The sequence below is a fragment of the Triticum aestivum genome, chromosome 4B, assembly GCF_018294505.1.
Source record: "Triticum aestivum cultivar Chinese Spring chromosome 4B, IWGSC CS RefSeq v2.1, whole genome shotgun sequence".
Lineage (NCBI taxonomy): Eukaryota > Viridiplantae > Streptophyta > Magnoliopsida > Poales > Poaceae > Triticum > Triticum aestivum.
Window position 1 is genome coordinate 109,613,424 of NC_057804.1, and position 20,722 is coordinate 109,634,145.

Sequence of the window (20,722 nt, forward strand, 5' to 3'; positions counted from 1 at the left end):
CTAAACAGTGTATTGAGAATCTTCCTGTGAATGTCATCCTGACACCACCAGGGAAGAAGACAAACCCCAGACCTATGGCTTCATATGGCCCAAAGGCTTCATACAGATACATGACTCACCTGAGTCACCCTAACGCCAATGTTTTGCAGGGAAACCATACTCAGACTTATGAATATGAGCGTGTGTCTTCAAACCGCTATGTTCATAGAACTAAGAACTTTTCTGCTTTTTCATATGAGTATCGTTCTTCTCCTGCAAGGCAATTTGCTATGGCTCCAAAGCCAAAATTCTCAGATGCTGCACTTAGACTCATTGCTTCTAAGCCATCCCTGAAGATGTGGGTGGTTAAGAAGAATTAACTTTCTTTTGCAGAGAAAGGTCTCTAGCCGGAAATCAAAGGCGTCCGATGCTATTGCTGGAGACCTAAAACACATTATGGGACGCAAGAGAAAATGCCCAAAATGATCTTACTATGTATTTCATATCTGAATCCCTTGCCAGTCATACTATCAGTCCTAACCTTGATCTAATCTTTGATAATCCTCTTGTGCATCAAATGTTTATGCTTCACAACACTCTTGGTGAGGCCTATCCCCCAAACTGCACTGTGGGCCTCAACCTCTACCTAGATACCATGGGTATCACTCATGAGTTCTCTGCTCCTTACACACCTCAGCAGAATGGCATCGCTGAGCGCAAGAATAAAACTCTTATTGAGATGGCTCGAACGATGCTTGATGAGTACAAGACTCCACGGAAGTTCTGGCCTGAAGCCATTGACACTGCATGCCACATCATCAACCGTGTTTATCTTCACAAGCTTCTGAAGAAAACCTCCTATGAGCTCCTTACTGGTAAGAAGCCAAACGTAAGTTACCTTGGAGTATTTGGTGCCAGGTGCTGGATCAAGGATCCTCATCACACTTAAAAATTTGCACCGAAAGCACATGAAGGTTTTATGCTTGGTTACGGAAAGGATTCGCACTCCTACAGAGTCTTCAACCTCTTTCACTATAAAGTGGTTGAAACTGTGGATGTGCGGTTCGATGAGACTAATGACTCACAAAGAGAGCACCTGCCAAATGTGCTAGATGAGTTATCCCCTAGTGAGTCAATCAAGAAAATGGGAATTGGCGAAATCATACCCTCTGAGAGTCTGTCTGAAGAGGAACTTGTCATTTCTGCACCTGATCAACCTGAAGACAATGCTCAGCCTGAAGACAATTCCCCAAATGATGACAATGATCAGCAAGAGCAAAATCTTCGTCCTGCTCATCCTCGTGTTGCAAATGAAGTACAAACTGAGAAGATGATTGATAGCCTCAATGCACCTGGTCCACTCACTCGTTCAAGAGCCACACAAAGAGCAACACAACTCACCAATTTTTGTGGAAACTTTGCATTCGTCTCAATCTCAGAACCCACAAAAGTGACCGAAGCCTTCATGGAACCTGAATGGATTCAAGCCATGCAAGAAGAGCTTCAACAGTTTGAGTTGAATGATGTGTGGGAACTAGTCAAGCGTCCTGATCCTCGAAGGCACAATATCATTGGCACCAAATGGATATATCGCAACAAGCAAGATGAACATGGTCAAGTGGTCAGAAACAAAGCTCGTCTAGTTGCTCAAGGCTACACTCAAGTGGAAGGGATTGACTTTGATGAAACTTTTGCTCCTGTGGCAAGGCTTGAAGCTATTCACATACTGCTTGCCTATGCAAATCATCACAACATTCTCCTATATCAAATGGATGTGAAGAGTGCTTTTCTCAATGGAAAGATAGAACAAGAAGTATATGTTGCATAGCCTCCAGGGTTTAAAGATCCAAAACATCCTGATATGGTGTACAACCTCAACAAGGCACTGTATGGCCTCAAACAAGCCCCTCTCGCTTGGTATGATACGCTCAACGACTTTCTGAAGAGCAAAGGCTTCAAACCTGGTTCACTAGACCCTACTCTCTTCACGAAGACTTATCATGGTGAACTGTTTGTGTGCCAAATATATGTGGATGACATTATCTTCGGCTGCACCAACAAGAAATACAGTGATGAGTTTGGTCATATGATGCAAGAGCAATATCAGATGTCCATGATGGGTGAACTGAACTTCTTTCTGGGTCTCCAAATCCGTCAGCAACGCAACGACATCTTCATATCTCAAGAAAAATATCTCAAAGATTGCCTGAAGAAGTTTGGAATGCAAGACTGCAAAGGATATACGACGCCAATGCCAACCAAAAGTCATTTGGGTCCCGACGACAATGGTAAAGAATTCAACCAAAAGGTATACCACTCCATGATTGGTTCTTTGCTTTATTTATGTGCATCTAGGCCAGATATAATGCTTAGTGTTTGCATGTGTGCCCGATTTCAAGCGGCACCAAAGGAATCGCATCACTTAGCTGTGAAGCGGATTCTTCGATATTTGGCTTACACCCCAACACTAGGATTATGGTATCCAAAGGGCTCAGAGTTTGATCTAGTTGGATTCTCAGATGCTGATTATGCTGGTGACAAGGTTGATCGCAAGTCCACATCAGGCACATGTCACTTTCTGGGACGATCACTTGTTTGTTGGTCTTCAAAGAAGCAGAACCGTGTATCTCTCTCCACTGCTGAATCTGAATACATTGCTGTTGGATCTTGCTGTGCTCAGCTTCTCTGGATGAAGAAAACTCTCATGGACTATGGTATACACCTGAAGAATGTGCCTCTCTACTGCGACAATGAGAGTGCCATCAAGATTGCCAACAATCCAGTTCAGCACTCGAAGACAAAGCACATTGAGATTCATCATCACTTTCTCAGAGATCATGTTATGGAAGATATTGATATCATTCACGTCAACACTGAAGAGCAATTGGCTGATATCTTCACAAAGCCCTTGGATGAGAAAAGGTTTTGCAAGTTGCAGTGTGAGCTAAATATCTTGGAATCCTCAAATGTCCTGTGAATTGGACACACATCCTAACACTTATGCATTTTGATGACTTAGATGTGCAACACACAAAGTAATGTATATCTTCAATCAATGAAGACATACACTCTAAGTGTGAATACATTAATGTGGAAATTGACTTCAGAGCGCCACGATAATTGTGCGCCGTGTCTGGGTCTAATACTTCCTATACGGTGGGTAACACCACCACCAAAATCTTACTAAGTGTTTCCTCATGGCGCCATATTTGCAAAGTCTTCGCAACTGATTTTACTTCAACATTAATTTGATTTCGTGATTACTGATTTGGCTTTACTCTGTTATATATATACACTGTATTCTGTCCTCTACAACATTCACTTATAGCTATGTCTTCTTGTTCGAATCTTTTGAACTAAGTGAATGTGATCGGACCCTAACCTCTCTATGCTTTCTACCTCAAGCTCTATATATCCAAATCATATGCATTCTGTTGAAACTGCCGAATGTCTTCTCTGCGTCCTTGTCAGCAGAAGATACAATGACAAACATTTATATCTAGCTTTAATGACATGTCCTTTTTGCCTGAAACCCGGAGAATTCGGAACGACCACCCCGACAATCCAGGCATGCGTGGGAACATGGAACAACTCTCAATGAGTTGCATGTTCGCCATGTGTCCATCAGATGTGAACAGCCAGGGGCACTTGCATAATTGCACTGTGCTATCACTGTCCTTATAAATGCTTGTCTTGTCTCGGTCAAAAATCCTTCTTCCTCCTTCGCCATCTCTTGCAAACCCTAGCGCCTACGCTAGCTCTCGACACCGCCGACGACGAAGCGCTTAGCTGCCGCGACCTCCTCGACGCCGTCCTCACGCCGGCCGCAGACCTCGTCTTATCCGCCGTTGCCGTAGGTGTCTTCCGTCGCCAAGTTAGGGCATGGGAGATCGAACTGCTCGGCATCCATCTTCGCTCCGTCTAGCAGTTCTTCGTGTGGTAATCAAAGTTTAATTTTTACCGTCTTTTTGATCTGATAGATTCATCCCTTCCTACCAAAAGTGGTTTCTAGATCTTCGAACATGAATCTACCTCTTTCTGCATCTCGTATTCTGCCTAGTATATTCACTTATGCTTTCACAAGTTAGATTCCTCACTTGTACTTATTCTTGGATTTGTACAACTCTGGAACCAACTCTCATCATATAAGTGAATGTCTTCGCGATATGAGGTCAATGTCTTCAAACTGATTTATCTTCAAAATCTTCTGAGAATGCATATGACCTCTTCCCCTTCCCTCGCACCTTTAATGCTGTCACAGGTACATGTCTGTGGGAGAATCCCTTAGTTCTCATAGTCTGCATTCGTTTGTAGAATTCTTGCAGAGTCACATCAACTCACCTGAAGCGAGTTCCTGTCAGTCCAGCCGTTTGAAGCCATTGCACGCACTGAAGCCTTTCAGTTTCCCCTTCATGGCAACTGAAAAGTCAGCAAGAAAGGGAGGCAGACAGCATCGTGGTAACACCTCTAAGGACTTACCTCCAGATTTGCACGAGATGTACAAAACTGATCCAAAAGAAACTTATACTGAATGCAAGAATCGAATCCAATGGATTCGAAGATATTGGGCTAAAGAATGGTTCAAATACCGCTTCGTCGCTGAAGAATATGTAGAGAAAAATTCCATCAAGGCACCCTAGGAAGATATTGTGTACAAAAATCTTCAACCCCAGTCTCTTTCCAAAGCCCTCCAATGGGAATTCTATCCTTGCATGGTTCGCGGACCAGAGCCAGAGAATGCTGACCCTTCTTCTCTGCTATGGTGCCGCGAAGATCATCTCTTTAAGCGCAATTACCAGTTCACCAAAGACTCAGCTACGAAGAACAAGAAGGCTCTAGGGCTTGACTTCAACCCTGTCCCTCCTCACCACGGGACAATGGCACCCATGAAGCCAATGAAAATAGGATTGGCCCCTTCTACAACCTTGCTGGCCTCATCACTCACATTACTGTTCAAGGTGCCAAAGTGGATCATTCTGATGATGATTCTAACACCGACGAAGCTCCAGCTCCTGCTCCAAAGCCTCAGAAGCAAAAGAAGACTAAAGCTTCAAAACCATCTGCTGGTCCAAAGGCTTCGAGAGTGAAGCCATTTGCAACTGCCCCTTCTGCTCCCAGCAATAACTCTGAAGATCTCTCTCACGTCTCCAAGAAGCATGAGAAGCCACAGAAGAAACCTGTTCAGAGACTCAGCCAAGCACTGACACCAGCTGTCGTTCTGAGGAACGAATCTGAAGCCATTGATTTGTCTTTAGATGAAGAATTTGGTGAGGATGCTCTAGAATAGTTGATCAAGAGCAACCAAGAGGCGGAGATCTTCAATGATCTGCCCCTCTTTGATGTGAACATCTTGCACAATTTCATTGATGAATGGTTCGACAATCAAGATCTCAGCTTTGATGATCTTCAACTTCCCATTGGCATCAGTGTCGCCTTCCAAGGCGCTATTGCTCCTAAGCTAGCTCTGGCCCAGCGAATTGTTGAATTGAAACACAAGATTGATTTCGAGAAGGAACAGTTCAAGAAGCATGTGGCCAAGCTGAGTGTGGCTGATGTCCAAAAATTCAAGGTGATGCTGAATGACCTTAAAGAAGCCTTTCGCAAGAAGCGTGAAGAAGCCAAAGGCTCAAGAGAATGCATGAAGACTCTTGCTGCCAAATGTGTTCAGGCGTACAACGAAGCTGAAAAGCACAAGGCACTTGGGCGTCCTGGTATTGACCCCAAAATGACTGCCAAGCAAAAGAAGTCTACTGTGGCCCCCACTGAAGCTCCAAGGTGGGAAGAACCTCGCATTTTCTTCCCTGCCAGCATGACAGGCTCGAAGCCTAAGGTCTCCACAGTGGCTTCAGAACAGAATAAAAACAAGGCAGCTGAAGCCGAAGCCAGGAAGAGGAAAACCAAGCGTACCACTGATGAAGCACCACCCCCTAAGAAGAGAAAAACTAAGAAGAGAGATTGGGCTGCTCCTACAGAGCCCCTTGTTGTTGAACCCCTTGCCTTTGTTTCCCCTCCGTCTGCAAACCAAGAGCGTCGAATGATTGTTCATGAGCCTGCTTCCACAGAGGCTCCTGAAGAACAAGAAGTTCCAGTCGTTCATCCTATCGCGACTGAAGACATTGGTCCCCAAGACAATGTAGAAGATGATGAAGTTCTTCCTCAGATCGAGCGCCCATCAATATCAATGCCTGTTCGAACGAATAGTGAGCTTATAAGTATTGGTTGTCCTTTGACGCCAATCTCACAAGATGCATCGTGGGCTGATCGCCCCCAGCCAGCTACCCCACATCAAGACTCACCAAGTACACCCCAACCGTCATCTATGCCCGTCATCAGCCCCATGTCCAATGATGATAACTACATGGAGACATCACCATCACCAAAGGCGTTGCCCGTATTCCAACGGCTTTGCAAAGGCCTGAGGCCATCTGTCTCCATGACCACCATCATAGAAGAGGGCTCCAACTTGTCAAGTTCATTGGCACGTCAAGTGTTCTCTGAAGACAATCCTTCTGTGACTGTCCCTGTGTCTGAAGCCAATGTTGCTGAAGACCCTCCGGCTGCATCAGCTGGAGCAACACAAGAAGAAGAGCATGTCGCTACTCCCCCTGCAACTCAGGAAGAAGTTAATGAAGAGAACCCGTCTATGCCCGAACCTCCAGCTATTCAAGTGGAGGGTGAGAATCCTGAGGCTGCCACAACTGACATTCCCAAAGCCAATGACATTGTCATGGCCGAAGCCAATGTGGAGCCTATAGTGGGCAATTCACCAGTAGCCAATGAAGCCCATGAAACAGCTGAAGTAAATGCCGCACCTAACGCAAATCTGCAGCCTGAAGTCAATGCCATTGCCCCTATTCCGCCTCCAAGGCCACATACCATCGAGCAAGCATATAACTATGGCCAACTTGTCACTATCAGATGGCCTATTCTGATTCCTCCACCTGCTGCTGGTCCTCAATTTGATTACCATGCCGAGCACAGGCCTCAGGTTCAGAAGCCAAAGCCAAGACTGCCCAGATTTCCAGGTACTGCCACTTCACCAGGATCTTTCCATGTCAATGGCTTCATTGCACACAACACCTTCTTCGATAGTGATAAGAACCCCTACACCAGGCCCAGGATTTCATCTGATCGGTTCTGGAGTTATCAGCAGCACAACTATTATTCATGCATTCTGTACAACCAAGGCCGCATATTTCTGCATATGCGCCTTGATACTGAAGTCATAGCTGGCCTGCCCTACTTAGAAGAAGCTCTAGATTGCTTCAGAGGGGCTGGCTTACTGCATTTCATCACTGATAAGGAGCACTAGAATGAAGAGGTGCTGCTTCAATTCTACGCCACTCTTCATATCAGAGGCTACAACAGGGATCCTAAGACTTGGGTCCTTGAGTGGATGACAGGAAATATCCATCATGAAGCCAACACTACTAGAAAAAGGCCTACTAATGGCGCACCGGTTTTGCCTACTAATGGCGCACTACCGGTGCGCCATTACTAGCACGCCATTAGTATTTTTTACTAATGGCGCACCACTGATGCGCCATTAGTATCTGGTATACTAACGGCGCACCATGTAGTGCGCCATTAGTATAGCCTACGGTGCGCCATTAGTATCTGGTATACTAATGGCGCACCACATAGAAGTGCGCCATTAGTAACATTTTTTTTCAAAAAAAAAATTTTAAATTTTTTTCAGAATTTTTTTTAAATTTTTTCTTAATCTCAGTTCACTATGGCTTAATCTCGGGTCAAATCACACTCCATGGTCAAACTTCCCGAAAGGTCACCCATCCTCACACTACTCCAGTCCAAGCACGCTTAACTTCAGAGTTCTATCCAACCCAGCAACAGCTCACTTCACAGGCACTTGTTGATATATCTAGCATATCAATCCTGTTATACCTTGTTGATGTCTAGGACTTTGTTCATGTTCATGAGTGTGATGAAATTTTGAAAAATATTTCAAACCTCCCGATCATGTTACGTATCATTTTTTGAAATAAAATTCAAAAAAAAATTCAAAACCAATTTTTTTTCTGTTACTAGTGGCGCACCACATCCACGGTGCGCCACTAGTAAGTTTGAAATTTTTTGAATTTTTTTGCCGCTAGATCTTGAAAGCCTTGTAACTTTTTTTCTGTTAGGTTTTTGGGGATTTTGAAAATGTTTACGGGGTTCCCCCGTTAAATTTGGATGTAACTTTACGAGTAGATGATTTTTCATATAAAAAACTTTTTCATCCGAGTTCGTATGCAAAAGTTATGCCGATTTTACAAATTTCCAGAGAGATTTGCAAATAAAGTCGAAATTCATATTTGTAAATTTTCCCAAAAAATAGAGCACATATCACATGGGAAACATATTATCTTTTATTTTTTTGACATTTCCAACATTTTCTTTTATTTTTTTAAAACTGAAAAGGCGATCCACGGGTGGGGGGGGGGTGTTTGCATTCGGTGTTGGGGCAAGTTAGTAATGGCGCACCGTGGGGTGGTGCGCCATTACTAGTTTAATTAGTAATGGCGCACCACACCACGGTGCGCCATTACTAGTTTTGAAAAAAAATAAAAAAAAACTGATATTTTTTTTGATTATTTTTTGAAAAAAACTTAGTAATGGCGCACCAGTGGAAAGTGTGCCATTACTAGTTAAAACTAGTAATGGCGCACCGAGACATGGTGCGCCATTAGTAACAATTTTTTTTACTTATTTTTTCAAAACTACTAATGCGCACGACGGATGTGGTGCGCCATTACTATGTCAATTAGTAATGGCGCACTATGCAACGGTGCGCCATTAGTAACAAATTTTTTTTATGTTTTTTTTTCAAAACTACTAATGGCGCACCACACACCAGGTGCGCCATTAGTAATATATTAATGGTGCGCCATTAGAATATAGTAATGGCGCACCACATCACAGGTGCGCCATTAGTGGCCATTCCATCTATAGCCCTTTTTGTAGTAGTGCAAAGCATTTGATGTCATTGAGCTTACCGGCCTGCCCACTCCAGGTGATCTCTATGAACCTGGTTGTCAGCTTCACACTGCAGCTGTGGAAAGCATCTTTCACAAGCCAGAACCCGACATGAGCCAGATGCTCAGTGTGATGAAGCCATTGCCTCCAGATGCAGAATATCCTACGGAGTTCTTTGTTGAAGACCTTGAGTAACTGCCACGCACAATCTATCACATCATAAGGCGAACTCTCTGGCCCATCAAATGATATTCTCCAAAGGCCAAGCTAGAAGGTGCAATGAAGACATTTTTGGCTGCATCAGGATTTCTTCATTGAGAACGGGAGATTTCTTCATCCGCCAACTTGCTGCATCAGGATGTGACATTTTTGGCTTGAAGTTCTATGCTCCATGGATCATGCGTCTGATCAAGCTTCACACTGCTTTCAACTATCAGCCATCTGCACGCAACCACATTGTCTTCTTGCCAGATGTCGATATGTCTGTTGAAGCCATCTATCCAGAGCCTGACAATGAGCCACTTTATCTTCATAACGTTGATCGTCAGAGCTTTACTCGGCCCATCGAAGGTGTGCTGGTTGCCACTCGAGTCTATCCGTTGGCTGGTACTACACGTGCACCTCACCGTGCCCAAACCGAAGCCACTGACAGCACAATTGCTAAACGGCCTCAAAAGCGATCTCGTGTTCTCAATGACCGAGAGCTTCTCGTTGGCCTACATCAAAAGCAGGATAGGCATCATGATTGGCTCAAGCGCCAGATGCAGAGCATCATGACTGACGTCAACCGCATTCACAACCTTGCAACCAAGAATGCCTTTGTCGCGCATGAAACCTGTCGACGCACATGGAAAGGGCTGACGCTTATGTGTGCTGAGGAAGATCTTCAGGACGATGGCTTCTCAGAAAGATTCAAGTTTGATTCCACTCCACCCAGAAATGTTGTTCTGCGGTGCACTCCATCTCTTGAAGACTCAGAGTACTCATCTTCTGCTGCAACCATGAATGCTCGTGTGATCGAGGATCAAGATGATGCTACTTCGCCACCTCCAACGCGTATCAACACTACTCCAAGTTCGTCTGCACCGCCAAACCTCGACACCAACCCTGCATCTTCTCCTACTCCTTATGGGAACGAGTAGAGGCTCACTGTCTTCAACCCTTTTTGGTCCTTACTGACAAAAGGGGGAGAAGCTATGAGTTGATAGTCTTCAAGCGGGTTCATATGGGCGGTTGCATTATATTTTGCCTAGTGTTTACAACACTTGCTCTTGATACATTTGGTTCTCTGAGTTGTAACACTTAAACTCGATGGTCGTCTTCTACTTATTTATTATTTTGTGATGTGATGATAAATTCCGCATGTGCGATGATAACTTCCGCACTTAAATCATTTTGCAGACGTCCACTTCTCATTATGCATGTCATTATCTTCGTTACATCGAATCATGCATGCTGATTTTTCTTCATAAGTTGAAGAGGATCTCCACAAGTAGAACCTGCCATGTGCATTTGCATTCCAAAAGCAAATTATTTATATGAACATCTTCAGGGGGAGTCTGTTGCTACTTATGAAGACAATACCTCATCCTTTACAATTTCACATATTTATATCCCCGTTGAAAACTTCAATCAGTTTGTCATCAATCACCAAAAAGGGGGAGATTGTAAGTGCATCTAGTGCCACCCCTAGTTTGGTTTTGGAGTATTGACGACAAACGTGGTTGAGGGACTAATGTGTTTGTGAGAATTGTAGGATAACTCAAGTAGTAATCCCTCCTTGATTCGGTTTACCTACCGGAGATGACCCCTAAAAATGTATGAAGACATTGAAGATAATGGTGGTACGTGAAGATATTCACACTAAAGACTATGACATAAGAAGACATTGAGTGAAGACTATGGAGCGCGAAGACTTAGTAGTTTCGTTGTTTCTTTTCTTCCTTGTTGAGTCATAGGAACCACCGCACAGTTAAGTGGGGTCCAAGTGAACAAAGTCAGAGTGACTTTAGTGATTCTCAACCAAAATCCTATGCCTTCGAGCGAAGACAATGAGAGCAAATCTTATCCAGAGTCGGATAAGTCGGCTTTACTTGTAGCCCAAGTCAAGCTGTCGCGTGTGTTTGAAATCTGATCGTTGTGACACGTGTCAGTTCCTTAGTGACCCAGGGTCATTTCGGACAAATCGGGTCGGGTTGCCTAGTGGCTATAAAAGCCAGTTCTTTTGGGCAATTCTCCCAGAATTGACCCCCTCCCCAGCTTCTCCCAGAATTGCCACTTGATACTTTTTTACAATTTCTAGCTAATTAAGGTCTAATTAGATAGGAATTATAAAAAAGTATCAAGTGGCAATTCTGGGAGAAGCTGTGGAGGGGGTCAATTCTGGGAGAATTGCCCAAAAGAACTGGCCCTAAATAGCCCACCCCCTACACCATAAATTGGTGGCTGCTCAGAGTTAGATACGGCTTTTTTTGTTTGAGAGCAACCCACCTCCGAAGCATTTGAGAGAGAGAATCCTTGCGAGGACAAAGCCCAAACCACCCAAAGCCCAGAGAGTGTTTGGCATCACTAAAGTCTTTCTGTCCACGTGATCTGAAGACTTGTTACACTTGAGGACCGTAAATCCTCCAGCCGGTTAGGCGTCGTGTTCTGAGCATCCAAGAGTCATTGTGGATTGCCGGTGAACAAAGTCTGTGAAGGTTTGGAAGTCTACCTTGAAGACTTACCAGAGTGATTGGGCGAGGTCTGTGTGTCCTTAGCTCAAGGGGAATAAGGTGAAGAACCGGTCTTCCGAGTTCAATCTCAGCCTCCCTAACCAGACGTACAATTGTCACAACAACTGGAACTGGTCTAACAAATCCTTGTCTTCACAACACACTAGTTCTATCTCTTACTCTCCTTACTTATATTTTGTCTTTGTGAAGTCATTGCCTGATTGCTCTGCCTATTTGACTTCACTATGTGACTACTTGTTCTGATTGGCTTCATACTATCTTCCACCCTGATCCTTACGACCTAGCTGCTAATAGTCTTCATGCTTTTACATCATTGAATACTTGACTATGGTTTGTCTAGTGTAGTCAACCTTCCGCTGCATACGAATAGTGTTGTTTCTCTTGTTTGTCTTCAAAACTCCCATGTTTTGAAGTCTTTCATAAAAATCGCCTATTCACCCCCCCTCTAGTTGATAACTAACACTTTCAGGAGTTCTTAAGTAATATGATTAGCTGAACTTTAATTTATCATGAACTTAGTTCCTGATAGTATTTTGCATGTCTATGTTGTTGTAGATCAATGGCCCGTGCTACCGTTCCTTTGAATTTTAATGCATTCCTAGAGAAAGCTAAGTTAAAAGATGATGGCAGCAACTACACGGACTGTGTCCGTAACTTGAGGATTATCCTCATTGCTGCATAGAAGAATTACGTCCTGGAAGCACCGCTAGGTGCCAGGCCCGCTGCAGATGCTACTGATGATGTTAAGAACATCTGGCAGAGCAAAGCTGATGACTACTCGATAGTTTAGTGTGCCATGTTGTACGGCTTTGAATCGGGACTTCAAAGACGTTTTGAACGTCATGGAGCATATGAGATGTTACAAGAGTTGAAGTTAATATTTCAAGCAAATACCCGAGTTGAGAGATATGAAGTCTCCAACAAGTTCTACAGTTGCAAAATGGAGGAGAATAGTTCTGTCAGTGAGCAGATACTCAAAATGTCTGGGTATCGTAATCACTTGACTCAGCTGGGAGTTGATCTTCCAGTTGATTGTGTCATTGACAGAGTTCTTCAATCACTTCCACCAAGCTATAAAGGCTTCATGATGAACTATAATATGCAAGGGATGGACAAGACTATTCTCGAGCTCTTCGCGATGCTAAAGGCCGCAAAGGTAGAAATAAAAAAGGAGCATCAAGTGTTGATGGTCAATAAGACCACTAGTTTCAAGAAAAGGGCAAAGGGAAGAAAGGGGACTTCAAGAATAACGGCAAAAAGGTTGCTGCTCAAGAGAAGAAACCCAAGTCTGGACCTAAGCCTGAAACTGAGTGCTTCTACTACAAAGGGACTGGTCACTAGAAGCGGAACTGCCCCAAGTATTTGGCGGATAAGAAGGATGGCAAAGTGAAAGGTATATTTGATATACATGTTATTGATGTGTACTTAACAAACGCTCGCAGTAGCGCCTGGGTATTTGATACTGGTTCTGTTGCTCATATTTGCAACTTGAAACAGGGGCTACGGATTAAGCAAAGATTGGCTAAGGACGAGGTGACGATGCGCGTGCGAAATGGTTCCAAAGTCGATGTGATCGCGGTCGGCAGGCTACCTCTACATCTACCATCGGGATTAGTTTTAGACCTGAATAATTGTTATTTGGTGCCAGCGTTGAGCATGAACATTGTATCTGGATCTTGTTTAATGCGAGACAGTTATTCATTTAAATCAGAGAAAATGGTTGTTCTATTTATATGAGTAATATCTTTTATGGTCATGCACCCCTGATGAGTGGTCTATTTTTGTTGAATCTCGATAGTAGTAATATACACATATTCATAGTGTTGAAGCCAAAAGATTGAAGTTTAATAATGATAGTGCAACTTATTTATGGCACTACCGTTTGGGTCATATTAGTGTAAAGCGCATGAAGAAACTCCATACTGATGGACTTTTGGAATCACTTGATTATGAATCACTTGGTGCTTGCGAACCGTGCCTTATGGGCAAGATGACTAAAACTCCGTTCTCCGGAACAATGGAACGAGCTACTGACTTGTTGGAAATAATACATACCGATGTATGCGGACCAATGAGTATTGATGCTCGTGATGAATATCATTATTTTCTTACCTTCACAGATGATTTAAGAAGATATTGTTATATCTACTTAATGAAGCATAAGTCTGAAACATTTGAAACGTTCAAAGAATATCAGAGTGAAGTGGAAAATCATCATAACAAGAAAATAAAGTTTCTACGATCTGATCGTGGAGGAGAATATTTGAGTTACGAGTTTGGTCTTCATTTGAAACAACATGGGATAGTTCCAGAATTAACGCCACCTGGAACACCACAGCGAAATGGTGTGTCCGAACGTCGTAACCGTACTTTATTAGATATGGTGCGATCTATGATGTCTCTTACTGATTTACCGCTATCCCTGCAAAAAAGGCACATCCGTGATAGATTGGGCCGAACGAACTTTTTTTCTATCATACTTATGTTACTTCTACGAAGATAATTGTGACAAAATCCGGTATTATCATAGATGTGGTGGGGTCCTACTTCTATGACAAAAAATCATGACAGAAAATGGGCTCTTCATCCTGGGCGGGCCGGAGACGCAGCTGCATGACATTCTTTGGGCCGTCCATGATGGAAAAAACCGTGGTAGAAGCGAGGGCGAGGAAAATATCGGGGTGTTCCCGGTTACGGTGGGTGGTCGGGGCTGAGCGATGTGCATTTCTCTCATACACGCACGCACATGGGTGCGAGGCGTTGGGCTCTAACTGAGCCCGAGCGAGGCGTTGGGCTTTAACTGAACCCGAGCGATTGCACTGCAGGCTACGCTTTACTGAACCCAAGCGATCAATCGATGGCTGTTAACTGAACCCGATCAAGCGATTCCTTCTCTACTGCTGCTAACTAAAGCTGATCGATGTTGCCTATGGATGAACAGTGGGCGTTGCTGGGGGGTTGATACGTCTCCAACGTATCTATGATTTATGAAGCATTCATGCTATTTTATTATCAGTTTTGAATGATTATGGGCTTTATTATACACTTTTATATTACTTTTGGGACTAACATATTAACCGGAGGCCCAGCCCATATTGCTGTTTTATTGCCTGTTTCAGTATTTTGAAGAAAAGGAATATCAAACGGAGTCCAAATGGAATGAAACCTTCGACATCATGATTTTTTGGAAGAATATCACGCAGGGGACTTGGAGTTCACGTTAGAAGAGCCTCGAGGAGGCAGGAGATAGGAGGGCCCCCCCTATTGGGCGCGCCCCCTGTCTCGTGGGCCCCTCGAGCACCTCCCGACCAACTTCTTTCGCCTATATAAGCCTACATACCCTAAAACCATTGAATATCAAGATAGATCAGGAGTTCCGCCGCCGCAAGCCTCTGTAGCCACAAAAACCTCTCGGGAGCCCGTTCCGGCACCCTGCCGGAGGGGGAAACCATCACCGATGGCCATCTTCATCATCCTGGTGCTATCCATGACGAGGAGGGAGTAGTTCACCCTCAGGGCTGAGGGTATGTACCAGTAGCTATGTGTTTGATCTCTCTCTCTCTCTCGTGTTCTCTCTATGGCACGATCTTGATGTATCGCGAGCTTTGCTATTATAGTTGGATCTTATGATGTTTCTCCCCCTCTACTCTCTTGTGATGAATTGAGTTTCTCTCTTGAAGTTATCTTATCGGATTGAGTCTTTATTTGAGAACACTGATGTATGTCTTGCCGTGTTTATCTATGGTGACAATGGGATATCACGTGCCACTTGATGTATGTTTTGGTGACCAACTTGCAGGTTCCGCCCATGAACCTATGCATAGGGGTTGGCACACGTTTTCTTGACTCTCTGGTAGAAACTTTGGGGCACTCTTTGAAGTACTTTGTGTTGGTTGGATGAATCTGAGATTGTGTGATGCATATCGTATAATCATGCCCACGGATACTTGAGGTGACAATGGAGTATCTAGGTGACATTAGGGTTTTGGTTGATTTGTGTCTTAAGGTGTTATTCTAGTATGAACTCTATGATAGATTGAGCAGAAAGAATAGCTTTATGTTATTTTACTACGAACTCTTGAATAGGTCAATCAAAAAGGATAACTTTGAGGTGGTTTCGTACCCTACCATAATCTCTACGTTTGTTCTCTGCTATTAGTGGCTTTGGAGTGACTCTTTGTTGCATGTTGAGGGATTGTTATATGATCTATCTATGTTATTATTGTTGAGAGAACTTGCACTAGTGAAAATATGAACCCTAGGCCTTGTTTCTTATCATTGCAATACCGTTTACGCTCACTTTTATCGCTCGCTACCTTGCTGTTTTTATAATTTCAGATTACAAAAACGTTTATCTACTATCCATATTGCACTTGTATCACCATCTCTTCGCCAAAGTAGTGCACCTATACAATTTACCATTGTATTGGGTGCGTTGGGGACACAAGAGACTCTTTGTTATTTGGTTGCAGGGTTGTTCTAGAGAGACCATCTTCATCCTACTCCTCCTACGGATTGATAAACCTTAGGTCATCCACTTGAGGGAAATTTGCTACTGTCCGACAAACCTGTGCACTTGCAGGCCCAACAACGTCTACAAGAAGAAGGTTGTGTAGTAGACATCAAGCTCTTTTCTGGCGCCGTTGCCGGGGAGGTGAGTGCTTGAAGGTATATCTTTAGATCTTGCAATCGAATCTTTTTGTTTCTTGTTTTATCACTAGTTTAGTTTATAAAATAAAACTACAAAAAAATGGAGTTAAGTTTGTCTCATACGCTTCGTCTTTTTAATATCTTTCGTGTGTATGATGAAAAGGAAAATTGTGCTCAAGTGCTAGAAGAAGAATTACATAGAATGCTTGGCATGAAATATGTGAATGATGAGCATGATTGCAATGTTGTTAGTATGAATTCCTTGAATATCCATGATGCTAATGATATGCAAAGCCACAAGCTTGGGGAAGCTATGTTTGATGAATATGATATTTTTTGTCCCCCAAGCTTTGATGAGAATATTTATTATGATGAAAGCATGCCTCCTATTTATGATGATTATATGGATGAAAGTGGGTTTGGAAGAGTGTCAACTTTAGGAAGTAGTGATCCCACTATTTTGGAGGATGTTGAATCTTATTGTGATGAACATGAAAGTGGATTTGGAAGAGTTTCAACTTTATTTAGTGATGATTCCACTATTTTGGAAGAGGTTCCAATTGATTATGAGAACAAAGTTGCTATCTATGATGATTATTGTGATGACTTGTATGCTATTAGGAATAATTATAACCATGAAACTTGTCATCATGATTTTAGTTTTCAATTGGATTATGCCTCACACGATAATTATTTTGTTGAGTTTGCTCCCACTATTATTCATGAGAAGAAATTTGCTTATGTGGAGAGTAGTAATTTTTCTATGCAAGTAGATCATGAAAAGAATGCTTTAGGTGCTGGTTATATTGTTGAATTCATTCATGATGCTACTGAAAATTATTAAGAGAGAGGAACATATGCTTGTAGGAGTTGCAATAATATCAAGTTTCCTCTCTATGTGCTTAAATTTTTGAAGCTATGCTTGCTTTGCCTTCCCATGCTAGTTGATTATTGTTCCCATGAGTTGTTTTCTCACAAAATCCCTATGCATAGGAAGTGGGTTAGACTTAAATGTGCTAGTCATATTCTTCATGATGCACTCTTTATATTTCAATTCTTATCTTTTATGTGAGCATCATTGTTATCATCATGCCTAGCTAGAAAGGCATTAAAGAAAAGCGCTTGTTGGGAGACAACCCAATATTTACCCTTACTGTTTTTGTGTGTCCACGTGACTATGCTAATGTAATAATCTTGTTTTATAGCTTTTGATTCAATAAAGTGCCAAGTAGGACCTTTAGGATAGCTTACGGTGATAGTTGTGTTGATCCTGCTGAGAATCAGAAACTGTTTCATCCAGTAAATTAGTTTTGTTAATTCACAGAAACGTGCTATTGATCTGATTCTTTTTGCTCTGGATTGGTACACAAATTTCTTAGGACTTCCTAAAATGGTAGAATGTTTGGAGTTCTAGAAGTATACGTTTGATACAGATTACTGCAGACTGTTCGGTTTTTGACAGATTCTGTTTTCTATGTGTTGTTTGCTTATTTTGATGCATCTATGGCTAGTATGTAAGGGTATGAACCATAGAGAAGTTGGAATACAGTAGGTTTAACACCAATATGAATTTAGAATGACTTCATTACAGTACCTAACTGGTGGTTTTATTTTCTTATACTAACGAAGCTTACGAGTTTTGTTTTGAGTTTTGTGTGGTTGAAGTTTTCAAGTTTTGGGTAAAGATTCGATGGACTATGGAATAAGGAGTTGGAAGAGCCTAAGATTGGGGATGCCCAAGGAACCCCAAGGTAATATTCAAGGACAACCAAGAGCCTAAGCTTGGGAATGCCCCGGATGGCATCCCCTCTTTCGTCTTTGTCCGTCGGTAACTTTACTTGGAGCTATATTTTTATTCACCACACAATATGTGTTTTGCTTGGAGGTCATTTTATTTTGTTAGTATTTGCTTTATCTTTGTTAGAATAATGTTTTGCATCTATATTTTCAATAAAAATGTCAAGGATAGCCTTTACCATGCTTATTTTGCTAGTATACATGTTGCTGTTTGAAAACAGAAAGTTTACCGCTGTTGCAAAAATTCCCTATAAAAGTCAGAAAATGGAATAATGTTAAATATTTTTGCATACTGAGATCTGATAAATCTTCTACAGCTTAGTATTTTTCTCATAATTTTTGGAGTCAGGGAAGTATTGATACTCTTGCATTCTTTACAGACTGTACTGTTTTGGCAGATTGCTGTTATGGTTGCATTGTTTGCATATGTTTGCTTGTTTAATGGTTCTATTTGAGGATAGGAGTATTAAATATGCAGAGACATTTAGTATGAAATGTTGAATAATAATTTTAGTGATTTGTTACAGTAGAAAATGATAAGGTTTTGCATTGGTTTATACTAACCTATCTCACGAGTTCTTGTTGAGTTTGTTGTGAATGAAGCTTTTGATAAAAAGAAACCATGATATGAGAGGAATTAAGGAGACAAAAAAGTTCAAGATTGGGGATGCCCAAGGCACCCCAATATAATATTTCAAGAAGTCTCAAGCATCTAAGCTTGGGGATGCCCCGGTAGGCATCCCACCTTTCTTCTTCAACCACTATCGGTTAGTATCGGTTGAGCCTAAGTTTTTGCTTCTTCACATGAGTTGTGCTATCCTTGCAATGTAATTTTGTTTTGCTTTGTTTGATGTTTGAATAAATACCAAGATCTGAAATTCTTTAATGAGAGAGAATCTTCACATAGTTACATAATTATTTAGCTACTCATTGATCTTCACTTATATCTTTTTGGAGTAGTTTTTCATTTACTCGTGTGCTTCACTTATATCCTATGAGTAAATGCTTGAATGACTTGAATGTCATAAATCTGAAATTATATATGTTTCATTTGCTTATCCCATGGGGAGTAATGACTTCACATCTAAGAAGTAGAGGTTCTAAATTTATTGAAGGTTAGCAAGCATTGTATTGGTCATTTGAACAATTCATGAAAGAATATTGAAGGAAGAGAGATTTCACATATAAATATATTATCATAGACATCTTTTATAATTGTGAGCACTCGTTAAGTATGACATGCTAAAGAGTTGATGTTGGACAAGGAAGACAATGTAATGGGTTATGTTTTCTCACATCTCAGTTAAAGTATATTGTCATGGATCATTCAAACATGTTGAGCTTGCCTTTCCCCCTCATGCTAGCCAAAAATTCCTAGTACCAAGTAGAGATACTACTTGTGCTTCCAAATATCCTTAAACCTAGTTTGCCATGAGAGTCCACCATATCTACCTATGGATTGAGTTAGATCCTTCAAGTAAGTTGTCATCGATGCAAGCAATAAAAATTGCTTTCTAAATATGCATGACTTATTAGTGCGGAGAAAATAAGCTTTGTACGATCTTGTTATGGAAGCAATAAAAGAGACGGACTGCATAATAAAGGTCCATATACAAGGGGAAATATAAAGTGACGTTCTTTCTCATTAAGATTTTGTGTATCCAGCCCTAAAAGCGCATGACAACCTCTTCTTCCCTCTGCGAAGGGCCTATCTTTTACTTTATGTCTTTTACTTTATGCAAGAGTCAAGGTGATCTTCACCTTTCCCTTTTTCATTTTATCCTTTGGCAAGCACTTTGTGTTAGGGTGATCCTGATACATATATATATATATATATATATATATATATATATCCAATTGGATGTACGTTAGCATGAACTATTATTGTTGACATCACCCAAAGGTGAATACATTTGGAGGCAACATTATAAGCCCCTATCTTTCTCTGTGTCTGATTAAAACTTCATAACCATTAGTATTGCGTGAGTGTTAGCAATTGCAGAAGACTATATGATAGTTTAGTATGTGGAGTTTGTTATTCCTGAAAATAGGATGAATTGCAATTGTTTGATGACTAAGAATGAAGTTTGCTAGTTTTCAAGAAAGTTTATGGTCTATGCTTTAACATGTGAATAGCTTGTTACTTGATCATGAAAAGTTTTATGAGATGAACTACTGTGATGATATATAATGATGCTAGTAAAGGTGATTGAAATTATCATTGATCAAATTTGTGCACCTTCTAGCATTCACACTTCATAAATTCTTTCTTTTATCATTTACCTACTCGAGGACGAGTAGGAATTAAGCTTGGGGATGCTGATACGTCTCCAACGTATCTATAATTTATGAAGCATTCATGCTATTTTATTATCTCTTTTGAATGATTATGGGCTTTATTATATACTTTTATATTACTTTTGGGACTAGCCTATTAACCGGAGGCCCAACCCATATTGCTGTTTTATTGCCTATTTCAGTATTTCGAAGAAAAGGAATATCAAACGGAGTCCAAGCGGAATGAAACCTTCGGCAGCATGATTTTTTGGAAGAATATCACCCAGGAGACTTGGAGTTCACTT